Source organism: Neltuma alba, unplaced genomic scaffold (genome assembly GCF_004799145.2).
Source record: "Neltuma alba isolate B1F8T4 unplaced genomic scaffold, ASM479914v2 tig00001925_pilon, whole genome shotgun sequence".
Lineage (NCBI taxonomy): Eukaryota > Viridiplantae > Streptophyta > Magnoliopsida > Fabales > Fabaceae > Neltuma > Neltuma alba.
In genome coordinates this window covers 42218-47834 of record NW_021632672.1, presented here as the reverse complement: position 1 = coordinate 47834, position 5617 = coordinate 42218, and the positions used below count along the sequence as shown (strand labels likewise).

The 5617-nt window shown below is 33.7% G+C and overlaps 1 pseudogene; it reads right to left on the bottom strand.

Moving 5' to 3' along the window:
* Positions 1–2062: 2062 nt before the first annotated feature.
* LOC114714138 (receptor-like protein 19) lies at positions 2063–4854 on the bottom strand (annotated as a pseudogene).
* Between the last annotated feature and the right edge of the window lie 763 nt (positions 4855–5617).

Here is a 5617-nt window from a genome sequence, read left to right as displayed (position 1 = left end):
GCATTGTCGCGGATGAGAAAGAATATTCCATGCTGATGATGTGTTTCACAGTCTAGAGGACTACCGGAATTGTGAAAGGTGAAATTTGACTGGCAGAAGCTGATTTGAATATGATTTACATAGACGAGTTTCTTCTTCTATCTCACTTGTATGTATGACAATGAGTCTAAGTCTATGTAGGGTTTATCACTTATGATGTCCCCAGTTTGGATGGTGCCATTGACTAAACCGTTCTCAGGGCAAGTTATTCTTTCTTTAAAGAATGCCATAGATTCAAATTTGAAATACAAAGGAAAAGTAATTTCAAATTTTAAATTGTATCGATAATAATCAAAAGACAGAATTACCGTAGACAGAGATGGAGGAATTTATTCATTTTCTAGTTGTGACCGTGGATGCGATGAATTGTAAAGCAACTAGCAATGTAAATATAAGAAGGCTTGGGAGTAGGAATCTTCTAGAAAAATGATCCGATAAAATGAAAGATTCATGAAAATGTAAGCATTCCAAAATACAAATCAAAACCCAAATTTGCAGACTCAACTTTTAAATGTTAGCCTTATGTGTAAAATTTTCTAGAAAAGTTGAAGACTCAACTAGTCAAGATTTTATTCAAGTTATACGTTTCTTTTATAGATAATAATTATTTTTTTTAGAAATAAGTTTCCTCTTATAATACTCCTTTTGTCCTAGTGTCCTAGCACTATCTTTGGATGGGGAGAAATTAAAAGGTAAAGAATACTACGGCTTAATTTTAATTCTAAATATAAAATTTTAATTTAATTTATTTTTATTATTTATCATTTTAAAATAATTTATTTAATTTATAAACTAACATATAATATAATGTTACTGAGAGATATTTTAGAAAGGTCATGCTATATTTGTTAGAATTAAGTGATTATTTAACTTTTTTAATTTATTCAAGTTAATTAAATAACTCTTACATTACGTATGAGAGAGAAATAAAAGACTAATTTGTTCCAAGATATAAGAAAAAAAAGTATTTTATCTCTCCTGACTACATTTACTCCATGTTAAAATACTGAATTCCAATCACGTATTTAAGAAATTTATGAGAGTATCTACCATTCATTCTTGCCAATCCAGAAACAAAGGCGTGGTTTTAATTCTCTAATTTGATGTAGAATTTCATTTTGTATTCTTAATTTTATAAGACTTTTTCTCTAATATTCTAACCTCAATATCGTTAATTTCAAATGATATTTTTTCGTCAAAGAGATATTGGAATTTCTTCGGCAAAATTTTTTTTACTATGATGTGTAATCTTTTTATGCAAGCGATTTTGTTTGTGATAGAGCCGACTTATATATCAGAACAAGAAATAAAGACTATCATCTCACCATATTCAAACCTAGCAGTATATAGTAAACTCTAGAGAATAATAAGAGTATAAAAAAAAATGAGCAAAACCCATTTCAAAACTAACTAGTAAAATGTTCCACAAGAATATGGCATGAATGGAAATATACAAGAATGACACTATGACGGAAAACAAATCAAACATTGCAATTTTTGAAAGGGAACTGCAGAGAAATGAATATTAAGAAAATTTATTAGTTAAGTTAGTTACTTGTCACAAATATGTATTGTTATTCCCAAAATACTTTTGTTAATCATCTGTAATAAAGTGAAAACATTTTAACATGTACAATCATATAGGGATTATTTTGAGAGAAATGAATAAATATGAAAAATAAAATAAATTGAGATCATATATTTAGATTGAGATTGAATCTCTAACTAGCTCTTTTATTTAAGATCTAAACTTGATCAACAAAGGAAAATACAAAACACCATATTTCAAGTCCTCGCATTTCACTATAGCCCCATTAGTTTTATGCTTAACACGCGTACTCGTAAAACTAAACATAAATACTTGGAAGAAATAAGGGTTCAAATAGCAATTGTAAAAAAAAAAAAAAAACTAGGTTTATTTCACTTATGATGTCTCCAAGAGAACTTATTCATCTATTCTAGATATAGAAAAGCAAAAAGGAAATGAAATTGCATCCTCTTTCCCCTTTTATTCATTTGAAAATCAGAAAGGTTTCCACCTTAAGCATCTATAAGTTTTCCCTCCACGGTGTTCATATGTCAAATCAATCTAAGGGATAACCTTGTACAGCATGTCGTCTACATATTTGAAGTATCATAACCTCTATTGCTGACAAAAAATAATGGGAAAGATAATAATACCAAGGCCAAAAGTAAATCCCAATCCAGCACTTAAGAAATTCCAATCAATATCACTGCCATGATTTGATCCATTAGATGTTTTGGACCACGATGTTGGGGTCAACAATCCTAGTACATCATCGAAATTGCAATTTGGCGTCAATGGAGGCCCACATAAATGATTGTTTCCTTTGAAGGAATCAGCCTCAAATGACTGAATTTGGTGGTACCTATTGGGATCAGCCCTATCAGATGATTATAGGAGAGGTTGAGAAATGCAAGGAAATTTAGACTTGCGAGTTCTGATGGAATTCTCCCGCCGAAAGAATTCATTGACAAGTCTAATGATTCAAGATGCCTCAAGTTTCCTACAGATGAAGGAATATGGCCTGAAAAAGCATTCTTTGATAAGTTAAGAGCATGAAGTGCTTTGAAATTCATAATTTCCTCTGGCATTGGCCCTTCAAAATGATTGGATGAGAAATCCAAGGAAGTAAAGGCGACAAAAATCTTGACCAACTTTAGTTGTCTTCCTTTATTAACAATTGTCACTGAATCCAAGTAGCTACGACAACCAAAATCATATGCATTGACATCAAAGAATACGCTACTGATCACAGATTGTGATTGTGTTGCTATAATTTTGGCTAGCTCCAATGCAAGATCTTTGTTCACAGAGGATATTCCAGCGTTGATGTTCACGAGACTAATGTTGTCATAGATGTCAATATACAAATAGCCCAACTTTGATTTGCCATCATCTTCATCAGGTGTCATCAATGATTTCCAACTTTGCAAAAGTGCAACAGGTAGAGCACCACTTAAATTATTTGAGGCCACATCAACAATTTGAGGTGCCTTCCATTTTCCATTGCTATTTGGACATTCAATGTTCCCATAAAATCAATTTAACCTGAGAATAATGATTCTTAAGGTGGGTATGTTCCCTAAGAAACATGGAAATCTATCCATCAATTGATTGTTTCTGAGGTTTATGACTTGTAGTTTGAGGCAGTTAGCCAAAGATGCTGGGATTTTACCACTCAAGAAATTTTCATTCAGGTCTAAGAATTGGAGGGCACAAGAAGTTGAAAATGTGTCTAAAATTTGGCCTGTAAGGTTGTTTCTAGCTAGATTCAACACCCTGTGAGTCCAACTCATTCTTATCAAACACTCAAGAATGGAACCACTGAAGTAATTATAAGAAAGATCAAGCATCCAAAGAGAAGAAATGCTGCAGAGGGATTCTGGAATTTTCCCCTGAAAACCATTATTTGTAAGGGAGAGAGAGAAATTGTGAATGGGATATCGTTACTAATATCTGGTGGGTCAATTGAGCTGAACTGATTGCTTGAGTAGTCCAAATGGAGCACACATTTTGGAAGTATGGGAACTCGGCCTTTGAGTTGGTTGGAATGAAGATCAACATAAAACAAATTGGAGCTAATATTTTGAAAAGGACCTTCCAAATCTGTTAGAAAATTGTTGGAAAGATTTAGGAAAACTAATGAATGAAACCTCCAAATCCAATTGGGTATTGTTCCTTGAATTTGGTTGCTGGATAGGTCAAGGTACAACAAATTGGATTGATGTCTGAGAAATCTCCAACTTTCTCAACTTGCAAGAAGCCAACATGAGATTGCTCAATTTAGGGAATGGTGAATGATGAATTTGGTCAGACATTAAATTTCCATCAACTAGCAAAGTGTTATGAGAGAGATCTAATGTCGCCAAATTTTCCATGCTTTTGAACATATCCAAGTGTATGGTTCCATTGAACATGTTTGAGGAAAACTCGATGAAACTTAGCCTTTTAAGATGAAAGATAGACAAAGAAATATGTCCTTGTAAATTATTCCCACTGATATCGAGGACCTCTAATGGGGAAGAAGAAGCATTTGGAAATTCATCCAATAGACCCTCAAATTTATTATGAGAAAGACTCAGTCCACCTAAAGATGGAAGTGTAAAAAGAGATGATGGAATACTCCCATTGAGAAAATTACGACCTAAATCAATGAAGACAAGATTTTCAAGGCCCTTGAAATGAAAAGATGGAATTTCACCCTCCAAGCCATTGTTATTGACATATAGATATAGATATGAAAGGTTCTTTGACATGTTGAAAAATGGAAGAGAACCAGTGAAGTTGTTGAATGACAAGTCTAGATGAACAAGTGATGTCAGTTCTGAAATAGAACTAGGAAGCCTTCCGTGGAATTTGGATTTTGATAGATCTAATGAAGACACCATCCTCAAATTAAGAAGATAACTTGGTAGTTGCCCTGAGAAACCTGTACGGCTAAGGTTTAATGAGCGGAGAAATGCATTATGCTGGAAATATGGTAGAGAGCCTTGAAGATTTTGATTATCTGACAAATCAAGGACCTGCAAGTTGGATATCTGGAAGATTTGTTTTGGGAACATCCCAATCAAATTGCAGTTTCTAAGATGCAAGGTGGTTAAGTTGGTTAAACCATCAAAGGTCTCAGGCACAGAGCTTGTGAAATTGTTATTGTTCAACCGAAAAACTGAGAGAGATTGAAGCTTTACAAGTGATGAATCAATAGGTCCAAGGAGAAAACAAGAAGACATACTATGAAGATTTTGCAGTGAATATAGCGCTTGGCCCCACTCCTTCCCCTTAACAGACATCTTCACACCATCAAAATATAGCTCTTTAATTTCTGTGAGGTTCTGCAAGCACTTGCTGTATTTGGCTTTTCAAGTTTTAGAGTGTGAAGTGAGGTAGATAAATCAAGAAAAACTAGCTCTCTTAGATAAGATATCTCATTTGGAATCTGACCCTTAAAACTTGCATTTGACAAATTCAAATACTTCAAGTTTTTCAGCCTGTGCAACTCTAAAGAAACCTCAGAATCAAACTCATTATAAGCCAAGTTCAAATTTTGCAAAAATTACAAGTTGAAGAGGCTGCTGGAATTGTCAAGTCCTCCAGAGACAGATTCTTCACTGAGATCAAGAGCTATAACATGTGCCTTATTATCACATGTTACTCCGCTCCATTGACAGAAAGCATAACTTTGGTTCCAACGAACCAATTTTTTGGACATGGAAGGGTTGAATACAAGGTTGTTCCTCAGATGAAGCAATGCAGATTTTTGATGGCTAATACAATTGCTAGTCACAACAAAGATATTGATGCTCAAGTTTATGATGCAAAAAGGTACCAAGAAAAGCCATAAGATTAGGATGGACCTCATTGCTATAAGAGATTCCAATCCTCTCTGTAAGTGATCAAACGAGGAAGGTGAAGGTTGTTTTTTTCCCTTAACAAAGCACATTATCCTTTTATACATTGTCACTTGCATTAGGATTGAATAATTCAAAGTCGTACATTAATCTCAAAGTCTCTTCAATCTCAACAGTCAAATGCATATCCCATCATGGCATCAAG